The sequence below is a fragment of the Haemaphysalis longicornis genome, unplaced genomic scaffold (genome assembly GCF_048455015.1).
Source record: "Haemaphysalis longicornis isolate Haplotype H1 unplaced genomic scaffold, Haemaphysalis longicornis Haplotype H1 scaffold_6, whole genome shotgun sequence".
In the NCBI taxonomy this organism is placed as follows: Eukaryota; Metazoa; Arthropoda; class Arachnida; order Ixodida; family Ixodidae; genus Haemaphysalis; species Haemaphysalis longicornis.
Window position 1 is genome coordinate 151,393,257 of NW_027526407.1, and position 16,303 is coordinate 151,409,559.

Here is a 16,303-nt window from a genome sequence, read left to right on the forward strand (position 1 = left end):
AAAAAACAAAAACAAATAATTGACAGCAACAAGATCACGGCAATTCAAGAAACACCTGTTTCAATGTCGCCACGCAGATAACACCTTAGAGCTGTGTCAAATCTAACGCCAGATGCGCAAACGATTCGGGAAGCTTATTCCAATCGCCAATTGTGCGTGGAAAAAAAGATGTTTTAAAAAGGAAGGTGCGGCAATGAATTTCTCTGATCAAATAGGATAACCCGCGCGGCATAAGAAAGAGTGGAACACGCGCTTATCTTGGGATGCAGATAACACAAACGGGTACAGCCGATCGTTAAAAACAAAACATAAATAAACATATCCACTGCATGGTTCGCGGCAGTATCTTTTGTCTACAACGCGCCGCAGAAACAAAATTCAAGCGAGACCTGCAATCGCGGTGGCGCTAGTTACCGCACTTCATCACTGGTTGCTCTCAAGGACTCGTCGTGCGCACGGCACCGCATTCGTCCATCGTGCGTGGTATGTGTTGTTTTTCCTGTGGCGGTTGTGGTTGTGGCATGGGGTTTGAGCGCGATAAGTCTTTGTTCACGCTGTGTTTGCGGTGTTTTCTTGATATCTTTCGCACGTTCGCAGTTATCGCTCGGTCGACAGATAGCGTGACAGCAGGTAAGCGTCATTTCATTGCTTGCTTTGAAGTACTGCGTCGCGGGGCGCATTGAACCAACGCCTTGGTTGAACCTGGCTTTGTTCTCCCCTAATTCAGAGCCGTGTTTTGACGCGCGGAGACTGACACTTCGCCGCGAGACACCCGTCGTGCTTTTAGAGAAGGTGAGCGCGCTTTTTTTCTTTCCTTGAAGTGTTAAGACTTTCCCCTCGAGGCTGGTCGTGGTGCAAGCGCGACATTTACGAGCTTCGCACGCTCACACGAGTTATCGGCGTCGTGGCTTAGCTGGGCGAATGAAATATGAAATGACTTGACAAGCTGTACTTTAAAACACGCTTATGGGGCTTAGTTCATCTGGCACGGGAGAGCATATCATATTGATTGGCGGTTCTAAACAGCCGTAGGTTGTAATTGGCGTCAATTTCAAACCTACGCTGGCCATAACTGTCGTATAGTTTTCTGGTGTATTTCCGCAGTCGAGTAAAATTGTTCGAGCCCCAAATTCATGTTCAGTTCTCATTACAGTGTAAAGTCCTTTGAGAAGCACGCTTACCATGCGGCGAGTATTTGCTGTTGCTTCTTCAGTTTTAGCATATCGTTACCGTGTTTGCGTTAGCGTGTTACCGGAAGCTGTGGCGACGGGGAAGCCTGTGCCGGTAATTTACCGTTCGCGGTAACTCTCGCGCTGCGCAATCGACTCCCACAAACACGGTAAACGGTAACGTAAACACGGTAACGATATAAGTTTTACTCGCACATCTAATAACTCGCACATCTAACATCTAATAAGCCTAATAAGTTTTACTCGCACATCTTTTGCGGCAGTCAAGCTGCCGGTTCTGATTTTACGAATCTCTTTCAATCGTCGAAGGCGTAGCTCACTATCGGAACCAGCGCAACACATTTCTGTGTTAACCAAGGTACAGGTGCGCCAAAAATGTAACTATGCAGCTAAATGTCTCCCAGGTGTCGAAAAGTGCTCACGTACTGAACATATACAGAACAACAGAACATATAGAGGCTGATAGCAATGCAGATAGCAATGCAGGATTAAAAGCTGCAGCTGGTGTAGAGTAACCTTTCCTGCGTGTCTCGCTTGCTTTGAACATTTTGCATTTCACAGCAGTGTACTTAGGGTTATGCCTTGTCCCACTAGCTTGCGCGGTGTGGTTTTCAGGAAATACAAAGCCTTCAAAAGCCATATTTTCAGACACAAAAAAAAAATCAGGATGGACGAACAAACAATGTTGCATTTTTGTATTCTCTGCCGTCATGTGGGAGCCACGAATCAAGACGTATGAAGCCCATCCCACACATTGTGGACCACTTCAAGAACAGGATAGTCTGTTGTGCATTCTTTCATAGGCTGTGCCAGCGTGCTGAAGTCAGCTGGCTCATTTATGACCCACGAGTCTAGGTGCCACAAAGAAGCAAAGGATACATCAGTGCACTTTGACGACCTAAACAACAATTTTTAAATGGAACCAGTAACTGCCCCAGAGCAATTACAGGGCCCCTGCCCATTTGCGTTGATTCATGATGAGAGCCTATTGTTAGCCAGTGCAAAGATGACCTTATGACAGCGAATTTCGCACTTTGACTACAGCTGCAGAGCCAGCAACAAATGCTGTAATGGCTGTCCAGAGGTATTTTATTTAATATTTGCGCAGGAAAAGTACTGAGAACAAGAACAAAATAAACCGCAACCCATAGGTGTATGTTGGTGGCACAAGGTGGGGTTTACTTTGTTCTCTTACCTCCTGCCAACTTTGCATCTCTTGGCTCCCGTACTGCCGTTTCAGCTTAGGCTGTCCGTGACGGTAGATTATCAGATCTAATTTTCAAAGGAACTGTGTGAACAATGACTGTTAAAAAAGAACCGTGTGAAATGTCTCTGGGTGTTCAAAATTAATTTGAAGCCCTGCACAAAAGCACACCACATAGCACAGGTGTAGCTTTGATACGTTAAACCCCATACTTTTTAAAATGCAGAGCATTTCTTTAACTCGCACTGTCACCTGTCGTCCCTCGGCGTTGTCCGCAGCCAGCCTCCCCCTACACTATAAAAAAAAATAATAGTTACGGGCGCCTGGTTTCGATCCCAGGACCCAGTGGGCGGAACGCAAGGTACATGGTGCTCTTCCCATTGCGCCACAAAACACACAGAATCAAAGGCTACGAACGCGCCTTATATCCTTGACTCATTCACACTACGTTAAGAAGCTGCTGATACAACGCATTCACTACCTGTGGGCGGAACGCGAGGTACATGGTGCTCTTCCCACTGCGCCACAAAGTCGACACAGAATCAAAGGCTACGAACACGCCTTATATCCTTGACTCATTCAAGCTACGTCGTCAGAGGCGTGATTTGGCGACTCAGCGGCGTGATAGCTGCGTGGTGTACACGTGATACCACCAATCCCCCAAACACAAACGTTAACGCAATACACTCACCCCCTATGCGACGCATTTACTCGAGTCCCCTCGCGGGGAGATGGGCCCATTTTTTTTTTTACATTTCTAAGATTTGTTTTGGGGACTTGCTTAAATAGTGAATTGCGTGCATGTTTCCTTCAAGCCACTCAGAATAGTTTGTTGACCTCCCAGTAGCTCAGAGACAAAGGCATCTGCTGCTGCTTTGCACAAGGTCACAGGTTTGATATTTGGCTGTAACACGTGTTTCTGATGGTGAAGTAATAAAAGGATTGTGTACATGCTATGTGCATGTTAAAAAAACTCCAGGCGGGCCAATCGAAGGCCAACTGTATTCAAATTTCGCATCGGCAAAATTTATTTTGGACGTACAGTGCGTATCACCGAACCAATTGCGACATTACTCGTAGCCCTGTGAAATTCCTTGATAATCAGGTGGAAATGTTTAAAAAATAGAAAATAAACTTCATCGCAGACAACGTGAGACCTGCCAGCGGATCGTGCAAACAGCGATGAAGCAGAAGTGACATTGCAGCCAACCAGGCGATTGGTCCTCCAGCCAGCCAGGGGAACCATTCAAGCTCTGCTGGGTGGGCTTTTCCTGGACCTGATGCAGACGTGAAGCTGTTGTGCGCATGTTTGCTCTGGCTTGCTGTCTGCGACGTCACTTCAGCCTGGTTGTAATGTCTGCACGCTTCTCAATTTCGGTTTCAGAGTCGCTGATTTTTGATGGTCATTTGTGCCATGCCTACGCGTATGTCAGCTGTCATATTTTATATCTTGCTGTCTTTTTAGGCAGACTAAATAGAAATTAGGTTTTCAAGAGGTCACATTTTTGAGTGCAGTTGGCTTTTAATCTGGAGTGTTGCCCACCTTGTAGCAAGTTGTCGAGTGTTGAGCCCGGGATTTATTTTTAAATACCTCTACTGAAACACTGGAAGGCAAGGTTTATCACAAGTGTTTTCAATTGCTTGCAGGCAGCATCTAATAGTGGTGCCGCTGTTTTCTGCTAGCAAGAGGCACCATACACGGAGCTGACGATCCTTAGGGAGGGAACTTGCCTGCTGCTACTCGTGTGCTGTGGACTCGACCTGGAGTAGGCTGAGCCAGCAGCTACCACAGTTGAATTTCTCCAGAGGTTAGTTACTTTTTCAGCAGGCCCAGCATTGTTTTCTTGTTAGCCGTATACTTAGGTGCTGAGTTCATTTGTTATCATGCCCGGAATTTTCTTGGTAAAGCTTGGACATGTAGGGCAGATACGATTTCTTAAATTTTTAACAATTATTTTTTCTTAGGTATTGTGTCGGCCACGATACTCAATCAGCAGTAGAGCGCAGGAATTTTAGTAGTTCCGATAGGTTTTGTATGAAAACTATGAACCAGATAAACAAAGAACATAGAATAACCTGGGTTGTTTAATAAGAAACCTGTTGTCCTCCTGAGCAAAATATTATGGGGTTCTCGAGTGCCGTGGGTATATTTAAATAAGTTATTCATATTTATCATCATCATCAGCCTATGTACGCCCTCTGCAGGGCAAAGGCCTCCACCATAGATCTCCAAAAACCCGGTCCTGTGCTAACTGCGACCAATTTATCCCCGCATACTTCTTGATCTCATCTGCCCATCTAATTTTCTGCTGCCCCTGCCACGCTTCCCTGCTCTAGGGATCCCACTGTGTTACATTTAATGACCGATGGTTATCTCGCCTTCAGACGTGCAGTGTTCATATTATCCCATTTAAAATGGGACCTAAAATGGGATCCGTGTGGCACATATCACAGGCTTGGCTCAAGGCATAAGAACTCAGATTTAACAAAAAAAAGAAGAGGATCCAGTAGCGTATAGGGTGTATGCACTGGCCCCTAAAACGCACGGCGGGGCTACACTCGCAAGGAGGCTGACTTTATTTTTACAGTGAAATGCTGCCACACAGACAGCGCATTCTCTGACGCAAAACATGGTATAAGGCTTGGTGTTCGCAAAAACAACTGTGTGTGTGGCGCTTTTTTTTTTTCTGGTTCATTCGTCGGTTTACAAATGCCTTGTCGTAACGAGTAGCTGGCTTTTTCTTTTGCTTCGGGATGCCAGACTGCATGTTCATGCTTCTAGAACCGCGGGCCTAAAACAGGCAGCATGATGAAAACAAACGCCAGGTTTTCGACTGTTTCAAAGCAAAGAATAGGGTACCGTTTGAAGACGGTATGGCCGCATGCAACGAATTCACAAAGAAGGCATTGATGATGGGGTGAATCAATACCAAGTCTTCTGTGCACATTTAATTGCAGGTGAGGACGATGCAACGTTGACAGGGTTATCTCGCGCCGCGCCACATGCTTGAAACCTTAATTAGTGCGTGAAACTTTCACTATTTAGTTCATGCAGTGTACTTTATGGATTATGTGCACCCATTCGGGCATTCAGCATCACCCTGGGTTATTTGAGTGTTTTGAAGTGAATGTGCTATACAAGGCCACTGGTAAATGTGGGCTTCCAACCATTTCCTTTCGACTGTTTCCTAATGACCAAGCCTGTTCTGGGAGCTTGTTCTGTTCATGTGCATCATGTGCATAAAAAAAAAACACTTGGAAACAATCGGCATAATCTTCGTCACCTCAAGTCAGTGAATTGTCCCTGCCGCACTTTATAATGCATACACACCTCACAAGCACTTAAACCCAGACCATTTGCATAATCGCTTAACATCATTGGAAACCCAGTTTGAGGATGTTCGCGCGTTCAACGCATCAGAATACTGTCGCTAGAGCTCCTTAACGTCTCACACTCCATAAGAAGCACGCCACAGGCCTTGGGGAAATGGTAATATGAATGGCTCATTGCACATGCCCGTACGACATACAATATTGTCACAAGCTTTGGTAGAAAAATTTTTGTAACTCCAGCCATGGTCTTTTGGAGCAAGGCAAGAAATAAGGAAACGGACGTTCGGGGATGATACTGAGCTAGCGCAAAACGACTGCACTGCTCGCGCAGCTCTCAAACCACACAAATAATATTGGCTCCACTTTGTGGCTAAGTGGCCAGTGCATACACCGTATAGAATACAGTACAGCATGAATGTAAGCAGCATGAAGAAAATCAATCGTGCCTGCCCTCTTTTCCAGGCAGCTGTTCAAGGTCAACCCGCCACGGGCAGCAAGTAAACAGGCAGCGAAAGGATGCGCACTAGCGTGCACTCGGAGTTGGTGCAAAGGCTGCGGACCAGTGAATCAAGCTGACGGCAGGTATTTTACTTTTATATGACGCTTCTTTTGGCAGCCATTCTTAAATTCGCACTTTTTCAAAGCTTATAAGCTATTTGTCAGGCTAAATATTGCAATTTAAATGAATTTTCAGTGTATAACACTTGAAGGTTTGAACAAGCGCTTACAGAAGAAGACAAGCCTTCTGGGTCTTTTTTTTTTTTGTCTTTTGACATACGTCAGTTTCTCATATTAAGCCATATTCTTTTATGGCACTATAAGACAATTTTAGGAGGACAGGATAAGCATGTGTATCTGTTAGACGTGTGTATAAAGACGTGATGCCATCAGCACTTTCAGACTTTGAAAAGGCACTGTCTGCACTGTTGTTCACAAAGCTCAGCATTTCAGAAGCTGCAGACTTAAAAAAAAGCAATTCAATGTTGGAGAAATAGTGAGTTGCGCCTCTATTTTGGTAAGCATCGGGCCAAGCCATTTATACCCAAGATATATCAACTTCGAATAACCATAAACAAAATTTTTCATTGGGAAATAGGGCTTGACATAGTGGTTACAAAAGGCAAATCACCCCTCTTGTTTAGCTAGCCAGTCATCTTGTTTATTTTTTCTGTTCGGTGTTATAGCATTTTGCAGCAATTAACCAACAGGCTCAAGCAGTGAATTTATCAAAACTGGGAAGCATATTACCTAAACATATTATCTTGCCAGTATGACTAAAATTTTAGCAGTTCTCATTAATGCGTCGAACTACATTTCGCATCCTAGTTATGCCCGTGATGCTTAAAGGTTATACCACGCAAGAAATGCTGCGTTAGGTGCTAACTCTGACTGTGCACAGTCCGCTTTACGCACATTGGGAACATTCAACCACCTCAGGAGCTGTACACCAGGGTCGGCAGCCTTACCTGCTTATTTCAATGCTTTTCTATTCTCTTCGCATTGAGCTGTCTAGCCTCATTAATGTAGCCTTACTAAGATTACAAGCTTTCTTGTGCACATGGTGGGCATAAAAAACGAGTGTAACACAATTTTGTGGCCCTTGTTGACATTGCAAGTTAAGGGGCCTTTGATTTTACAACCAAATACAGGTAACACACAATTTACAGAGCATGAAGGCAAAGCACCGCTGAAGAGGACGTCGGGCCAAATAGAATCGTAGAACCTCACTTTCAGCACCGGCACACCATGACCATGAGGCTGTATTTAACGTGTCTTCTAGCTAGACCGAATACCGGTATTTGTTTAACAGACCTTAAGACGCACAACAACCTTTTCATTCTGGCTCTGCTGCCAGGCAGGCTGCCAGCAACTGGTTACAGCAAGTCCAAAAATCAAATAAGTTTTTTTAGAAAAACAAGCTCGTAGTGTAAGTATTGGGTATGATGATATATCATCATTTGCTCTTGTTGGGAAGTTTGATGTGGGTTCATACGTGCGCACAAAAAGTCTTTTAAAGGAAAGGGGCAAACAATGTTTCAGGCTGACCACGCTGCGAGCACTTGGCTACCAGTGAGGGAGCAACAAAAATGAAAACAGAAGTGAAGAAAAGGGGGTGCTTCGGCCACTGCAGATTAGTCACGCGAGCGTGCGCCTGTTACCGTGACATCAGTGTGAAAGGCGCGGGTGACGGGTGGGTGTGGGAGGCACTGCAGGGCCACGATATTTCGTGCTCAGGTTCCTTGAAAGCCAAGCATTTTTGGGGCATGCCTTACTGCCAGTTCAGGTTCACCGTGGTGGCCGCTGGGGGACCGGTACTGGAAAAAGGTCCATTAGGTTACGGCGCACACTGCACCCCTGCGAGGTGTGCTGGGTAATTTTTACCTGATTATTGGACTAGTTGCACGAGTCTTGTACATGAAGTGAAATGGAATGCCAAAAGCAAGGTGGCTAAAGATAGCAACGTTATTTAAATTATGATCGGGGTGAGCATGTGCTTTGGAGTGTGAAATTGTGCAACGACTGCCACATCGCTTTGTACAACATTAGCTGTGGCTCGATCGGGTATTGCACAAATAATAATTGCAGCATTCAAATAATCGATTGTAATGTTTTTCAATTTAAAAACTTCTTACTACATTTTACGCTGTCTATGCATACAGACTCAATAGAATCTAAGAAGTTTGCAAGAACGGAGTGCAGTTCGTAGGTTGCGGTACTCTGTTAAAAATCCTTTCTGTGATGTAGTGGTTCTCAAATAGAGGTCCTGGACCCCCTGGGGTCCGCGAGGGAATTTTAGTGGTCTGCAAAGCTCTCCCTGATGCTCTCCAAGAACCTTCCCACCCCATTCACTGTTTCTGCTAAACCTTGCTGGAAGTGTGAAAAGGTGGCTTTGCTGCATGACCTGTCCATTAAATTTCTTCGTGAAACCCGTTTTAATGTTGCGTGGGTTCAGATAAGGACAGCCCAAGTGGTGCGTGCCATGTCCATTTTTTTGTTGAAATGAAACTTTAATATTGTGTAGAACATTGTATTTTCACCATGGAACTGGCATTAGTTTAGTGAGAAGCACCATCGTTGATTTAATAAAAAAATATTTAGAACGCAATCGGCCGTGCCAGTTTCCACATTGCTTGGTGTGCCAACTTTGGGGACCCCAACACGAAGCGAAATTTTTTCAAAATTATTCTAATTAAACAAATATTTGCAAACTTCTTCTGGATTCGCGAAAATTGAATTTGCAATATTTATATTTTTTGAGAAAATATTTCTCAAACTTAGTAGCGAGAGCAATGTCGTTCAAAAGTGACACTTCTAAAAAAAATTTTTTTACACATCGCCCTAAAGGCTAAGCAGTCTAGTTTTTTAGACGTGCTTATGAGGGGCTGCTGAACACCTCATACCCTTCTCAATGCTCTACAAAAAACATTTATCAAAATAACGCTTCGTGAAATGCGACCAAAAATGAAAATTTCGAAAAAAGGTCCACCTTCTGACGTCATTTAAAAAAATAATGTTTCTCAATTTTCGCGATATTTACACAAAATGGCACTCAATTCCTGAGTATTTAGAAAGCTAAACATTTGTTGCATTATTTTTGTTCTAACTCAGAAAAATGAGGTCACATTCAACACATTTTTTAATGTCTGATCAACGGTTGAGTAGCAGTTCGCAGTGAAAAAAGACAAATAATTATGGCTGTTTTTTGCAGTTTAGAAAAAGAAAGCGACTGATATAAAGAAAACTGATCGTAGTATTCATATTTACCCTATGTTCAGCTTGTTAGTTGCGGTAGACATTAAAATAATTGTGAGGTTTTTGAGCTTGTTTCTTCCATCAGACTAAGGCTACCATTTTATTTCGTTATCGCATTGCCCTAGCTGTGTCATCAAACCCATATGTTTCATTTCTGACGCTGCTTAATCGCACATTATTGGTAATTTACCCCATTTATAAGCAAGTAACCTCAGTGCTGTCACTGAGAATATTTGACATGCGATCGTCATAGTCAAATGTGCATTTCCGTTCTACCTGGTACATGCGAAGCGCTAACTGCAAAACAACTTCGTCTTCCTAACGGTCCATCTTTTAGCCTCCGGGGGATAATAAATAGATGTGCTTCTTGAACATTTTGTTTTTAGCTGTTGGAAAGATAAACTTTTATCCGACTACAAAATCTGCCATCCTTTACTGTGAACACTTCAATGTTAAGGGGAACGTGCAGCGTTCTAGTTCGAAGACCCTTCAAAGTGTCGACAAGCAGAGGTGAAAACCGTCGCTGCCTATCCAAGTCCGAGTTCGATGTTGGGTACCTTCATTTTATTTCGTTTGAGTTTTCTATTTCCGGGAGGATACGGGATGCCGAGTACCGGCGGAAAATTTTTGCTTTTCTCTTCTTTGTTCTCAAATGTGGCAATATTGGCATCGTCAAGATATAGCACGACGAAATTCACTTTTTCAGGAGGCTGTCCACGAACTGTTTCGTACTTTGTGCGGCTTCGGTTGAAGGTCAACGCAATATATGCACAGCAGCTTGATGCTTCACAAGGCTCTCCACGCCGTTGTACGCACTTCCAGAGAAAAGCCACTTTGTCAAACTAGTGACCCTACATTCACTTCTGTGCACCTCGAGGAACTGATGCCTAAATAGGGTGTCTCCACCGTTATTTATACACATTATTAAAGCGCATATTGATGCATGCTCTTCAAGAAGTCGCTTGATTTCGACCAACCCCAAGCATGCATGAGCCGAATCAAGGCTGTGCTTCCTCAAAGAGTTGTAGTCTTTCTCGACATCGCAACGCACGTGAACACACTTTTTTGCCTCTGGTCAATGGTATCCTCTATCTTCGTCGGGAAGTAATTCCTACAGCACAATCAAAGCTTCTGACCACTGTTTGTCGGATCTTTGAAGATCTCTGTAAATAGAAAGCTGCACCTTCCCCTTAACCTTGAAGTGTCCAAAGTAAAGGTTGGCAGATTTTGTAGTGGGATAAAAGTTTTTCTTTCCAACAGCTAAAAACAAAATTTTCAAGAAGCACATCTATTTATTATCCCCGGGAGGCTGAAAGACGGACAGTTGGGAAGAGGAAGTTGTTTTGCAGTTAGCGCTTCGCATGTACCAGGTAGAACGGAAATGCACATTTGACTATGACGATCGCATGTCAAATATTCTCAGTGACAGCAGTGAGGTTACTTGCTTATAAATGTGGTAACTTACCAATAACGTGCGATTAAGCAGCGTCAGAAATATGAAACATATGGGTTTATGACACAGCTAGGGCAATGCGATAACGAAATAAAATGGTCGCCTTACTCTGATGGAAGAAACAAGCTCAGAAACCTCACAATTATTTTAATGCCTACCGCAACTAACAAGTTCAAGAATGGGCAAATATGAATACTATGATCATCAGTTTTCTTTATATCAGTCGCTTTATTTTTCTAAACTGCAAAAAACAGCCATAATTATTTGTCTTTTTTCACTGCGAACTGCTACCCAACTGTTGATTGGACATTAATAAAATGTGTTGATTGTGACCTTATTTTTCCGAATTACAACAAAAATAATGCAACAAATGTTTAGCTTTCTAGAATACTCAGGAATTGAGTGCCATTTTGTCTAAATATAGCGAAAATTGAGAAACGTTTTTTTTAAATGACGTCGTGGACTTTTTTTCCAAATTTTCATTTTTGGTCGCATTTCATGGAGGGGTATTTTGATAAATTTTCTTTGTAAAGCATTGAGAAGGGTATGAGGTGTTCAGCAGCCCCTCGTAAACACGTCTAAAAAACTAAACTTCAGGGCGATGCGTAAAAAAAGTTTTTTGTTAGAATAGAAGTGCCACTTTTGAACGACATTCTCTCGCTACTGAGTTTTCTCCAAAAAATATAAATATCGAAAATTCAATTTTCCCGAATCCAGCAGAAAAGTTTCCAAATATTTGTTTAAAAAGTGAGAAAAATTTGGAAAAAATTTCGATTCGTGTTAGGGGTCCCCAAAGTTGGCACACCAAGCAATGTGGAAAGTAGCCCGGCCCGATCGCACCCGCCGCGGTGGCTCAGTGGCTATGGCGTTGCGCTGCTGAGCACAAGGTCGCGGGTTCGATTCCCGGCCGCGGCGGCCGCTTTTCTGATGGAGGCGAAAAGCAAAAACGCCCGTGTGTACGAGATTTCGGCGCACGTTAAAGATCCCCAGGTGGTCAAAATTAATCCGGAGCCCTCCACTACGGCGCGCCTCATCGCCTGCGTTGCGTCGGCGCGTTAAACCCCTACAATCAAAGCCCGGCCCGATCGCGCTCTAAATATTTTTTTAATAAATCAAAAATGGTGTTTCTCACTAAACTAATGCCAGTTCCATGGTGAAAATACAATGTTCTACACAGTATTAAAGTTTCATCTCAAACAAAAAATGGACATGGCAACACTTTGGCTGTCCTTATCTGAACACACCCTGTTGCTTTCTGCGCGATACAAGCTATACGAAAAAGCGAGACTCTCAAAACACCTGGCAAAACGATTCGCTGGCAACCCATTCAGTTTCGTTCGCATGGTTTGCGAGCACGTGTGGTTTCATTTGGGTGCAATCCAGTGTCCAATCCTGTGTGCAATCCAGGTTGATAAGGCTGACGGTGCCATACCGAAGAAAAAGAAATAACGATGTGCAAGTTCATATCGATGCAGACTTTCAACTGATCGTGTCGATCACTTTTATGTTTTACTGATTACCGATTTACCGATTCCTATGAGGAGTTTACCGACCCCTATGAGAGGGATTAACCACATTTTTTTCAGCTGACGGGGCGCACATTTCAAAGGTGTTCTAAGAAATAGGCTTTTCTAATAGGGCTGTTTATTAGACAAAGGTTCAAATGAATCTAGCTCTTAGTTTTTGTTAAGTGGCTAATTGCTCTTGCGGTTTTTGTTTCCTTTTCTCTTCTTTAGGTGATGCCAGGGAACACGGCAGAGGGTGAACATGGCAGTTTGTGTGAAAATAAATTGCAACGCGTTGTAAAAGACATCAAGCGCCCGCGTGGCTCACCGATTAAAGAAGGTCGCGGGGAGGTTTGATGTCAAGGTAGTGTTCTCGGCACCAAACAAATTGTCCTGTTTGTGTGGGGCTATTGCAAGAAAAGTCAACCAAACGAAAGAAACTCGGGCAGACAGGTGCGGGGTCAGGTATGAAAAACAATTCGTAAAATGCGCGAAAGGCGTTGGTTACCGAATCCCGTTTGATTGCCGTGGATCCTACGTAGTCCAGACGGGCAGGTGCCTGAACATCCGTCTTCGAGAACACTCGTCTTCCTTGAAGAGGACCCCATGTTCCCATCTATCTGACCATTGCAGGAAGCATGTGTGTGTGCCTCTGCTGGAAAAAACAGAAGTCCTGTTTGGGCACCCTCAGCAACGTACACCCGAGGTAGCAGTGGCTTACTTTATCTATCTTTTTGTGCTATAAGAATGTAACTTGTGTAAGCGCCCCATCCGTCGCCCTTCTTAATAAGGAATTCGCCTATCTTGAAGACAGCGTCCAGTGAAAAGGCAATAAATTTCTTGGATTCGCAATGTTCGGTGTTGATGTTATCGATCTGTTAACATTCGCGCGGATCATCGGGCAATTTGTTGCGGCGCGTGTGATTGCTGATTTCTTCCCGATTGCTGTTGAATTACGTCAGTTTTGTGTGTATGATGCGGCACAAGGGTGCGCTGTGTCGGGATTTGTTGTTTTTGGTTTCATTATACTCGGTTGTTTGTAAGTGCTCGTTCTGTGTGGTTCTTCTCTTTGTCCCGCGTTTTTCTGTGCTTTTATTTAGCAAATAAATACATTGTCCAGTGCCAGCAAATCAAGTGGTGAGCGTTGCAACATATAGCCTCTGAGTAAATTTCTGTGTTCTAAAGTGAACAAAATATTCTCAGAAAACTATAACAATCATCAATTAGGAATTAACACCGTTTTTCTTTTTAATGTTCATTTGCATTGGGTATGAGTGGTCAAAGTGGTCGTTTCATTAAGCCGAACCAAGCTGTAAGCATTAAATATGAATGTGTTCAAGATTACTATTTTATAAAGGAATAACACTCCCGAACTCTGTTTTCTGTATTTTATTGCCGTGTTTTCGACTTGTGAGTTGTATTGTTTTACAATTTTTTTCACTTCAGTTGTCTAAAGTGACATTTTCGAATATTTGTTGTAATGGGGTTTTAGGAAAATTTGTGTTTTCATATTCACTTATCAGCTGATCACTATTGTAGGGTTGTGTTTTGTATATGTGAGCTCAAGTGTTGCCTGTCCCGTTGAATGTTACAAGTTTTTGTTATTTGAGACAAATGTTGTCTAAGGTGATAATTTTGAATCTTGTATTTCTCAGTTTCTTCTAGTGTGTATATGTAGTCTAAGACAAAAACCCGTGATTTTTATTTCTTGTAACATTTTTTCTAGTCATTGAGCCAATGCATTATTTAAAAGGTTGTAGGCTTTATTTCATTAAAATAGTTCTTTTGGTACTTTGCATTGATGTTTCTTGCATGTATGCATACCCTTTCGACTCTCAAGAGATCCTGTTTGGTCGATTTGCAAAATAGTCGACTGGACTTTTTCTTTGCAGATTTTGAGTCTCGGTGACTGTGCTGCAGAGTCCTGCATGCTATATCTCTGTGGTCACGGGACTCCCTTTCAGCAGGTCAGGGCAACTTGGCTGGGGTCATGTAGTAGCCAAAGTAGTCAAGCGGGCTCTTTCTAGCCAAACGGAGAGTCTGTGTGACTACTTTTACTGGTCGCAAAGTAGTCATGACGACTCTCTTCGTTTGAAAATTAGGAGTCAAGGTGACTTCTTTTACAGAGTCCTGCATACCCTTTTCTGACTCGGTCTAACAGAGTCACAAGACTCTTTTCCGAACAGTCAGGACGACTCTTATTACTGGGTCATAACGTAGTCAAGCGGACTCTTTTTGTTTGCTTTATCGGAGTCGCCGTGACTAATCTTCAGGAGTCCTGTAGACTCACTCTTGACTCTTCGTCACGACTCCCTCCCTAAGAGTCCCAGGACTCTGTTTGAAAGAGAGTCTGGTGACCCTCCCCATAAGAGTCCAAAGGTAGTCAATTCTGTAGCAAGCCAATGACTCTGTAAAATGAGTCACTACTGACTACCATTTTTCTTAGAGTGTGACAGGATTGATTTATCCTCACCCAGGGTATTTCCATCGGGCCCAGTCACGTGTCTAACCAGCTTGGAGAATGGATTCCCTTCGGAATAAAGAATTATAATAATAATAATTTGATGTGCCGAGGCCATCAGGAATTGCGCCGCAGGACGGCAGTTCGTCGTCACCGAAGGCAGCATTCGCGGGTGGAGAAAGCAAGTGGTGCTTGACTGGATAAAGTCTGTGTGGTGTCGGCGGCATGGAGCACTGTTGGGGGTTCCTGTCAGTGCTCGTGTGGGACACCTTTCGCTGCCACCTGGCCGATTCCGTGAAGAAGTTGTTGCGCGAACCCCGCACCGAACTCATTGCCATTCCACGAGGAATGACAGCCCAGCTGCAACCGCTAGACGTTTGCACCAACAAGCATTTCAAAGACTGCATCAGGTCCTGCTACCAAGAGTGGATGAGGTCAGGAGACCCGTAAGTGACAGCTACAGGATGGCTGAGGCCGGCTTCTCCAGCGGTGCTTTCTGGCTTGATTGCGGATCCGTGGGCCACCATCCCAGAGGAGCTCGTCAGTCGCTTTTTTAGGAAATGGGCATCTCGAACGCCCTTGATGGTGGAGACCACTTTCTGTGGGAAGACATTTCCGACAAGGCGACTTCAGGAGGCAGCGGCAGAGAACCTGACGATGACTGAACGGACGTCGGGAGACAGTGCCAGCGAGAACTGACAATGACTAAACGGTAACTGCAGTGCAAATAAATGTTTTCTGTGCTCTTTACCTCGCATTATATGCGGATGAAAACTTTTTTTCTGATTTTACTGTCCCCGAATCACACATCGTATTATACGCGGGTCCATATTATACGCGCGTTTTTACGGTAATCAGATGCAGAAGAAAGTTTAAGCTTACTTAAAATGAAAAATATGCTCGCCTCAGTTACAACAATTTCTGGCTTGTCAACGTCTAATATGCTATCGCTCATAGGTACCCTGGTAACATCCTCGCAGGTAAAGACAGACGTGAACGTCTCATTTAGAAGTTCTGCGCATTGTGGTCCAAGAAGTGAAGTGTTGTTGCTATCGGAAAGAGTGATATCAGGATACTGTTTTGGATTTATAGGCGCCAGAATCTTCGAAGGTTATTTGTAAGCATGGATGTTAGGTTATTGCAAAATAAATGACGGCGTGTGGTTCTAAATAATGTCTGGTATTCTTTATCGCAGGCTTTGTAAGCTAGCCAAGAAATCGAAGTAACGTTTTCATCAGCTCGTCTGTAGAGTCGCTTTTTTGTTCTTTAAACGCCGTATCTGCTGCGTGAACCAGGGAGCGGTACGCTGATTTTTTATTGTAATGATAGGTATAAGCTTTTCTATTAGTTGTTTCAGAAAGCTTTTGAACAGAAGCCATTTTTCTTTAATCGTACATTATACGT

At 43.6% G+C, this 16,303-nt stretch overlaps 1 long non-coding RNA gene across 10 annotated transcripts; it reads left to right on the top strand.

The window, feature by feature from the left end:
* Positions 1-495: 495 nt before the first annotated feature.
* LOC144141205 (uncharacterized) lies at positions 496-14,229 on the top strand. Of its 10 annotated transcripts, none has more exons than XR_013316480.1 (5): positions 496-630; positions 728-792; positions 3,540-4,202; positions 6,190-6,309; positions 12,670-14,229. It is a non-coding gene; the product is annotated as an uncharacterized LOC144141205 (long non-coding RNA). The 10 variants fall into 10 exon arrangements; XR_013316481.1 differs by having other exon boundaries at positions 4,042-4,202; XR_013316473.1 differs by having other exon boundaries at positions 4,078-4,202.
* The last annotated feature ends 2,074 nt before the right edge of the window (positions 14,230-16,303 follow it).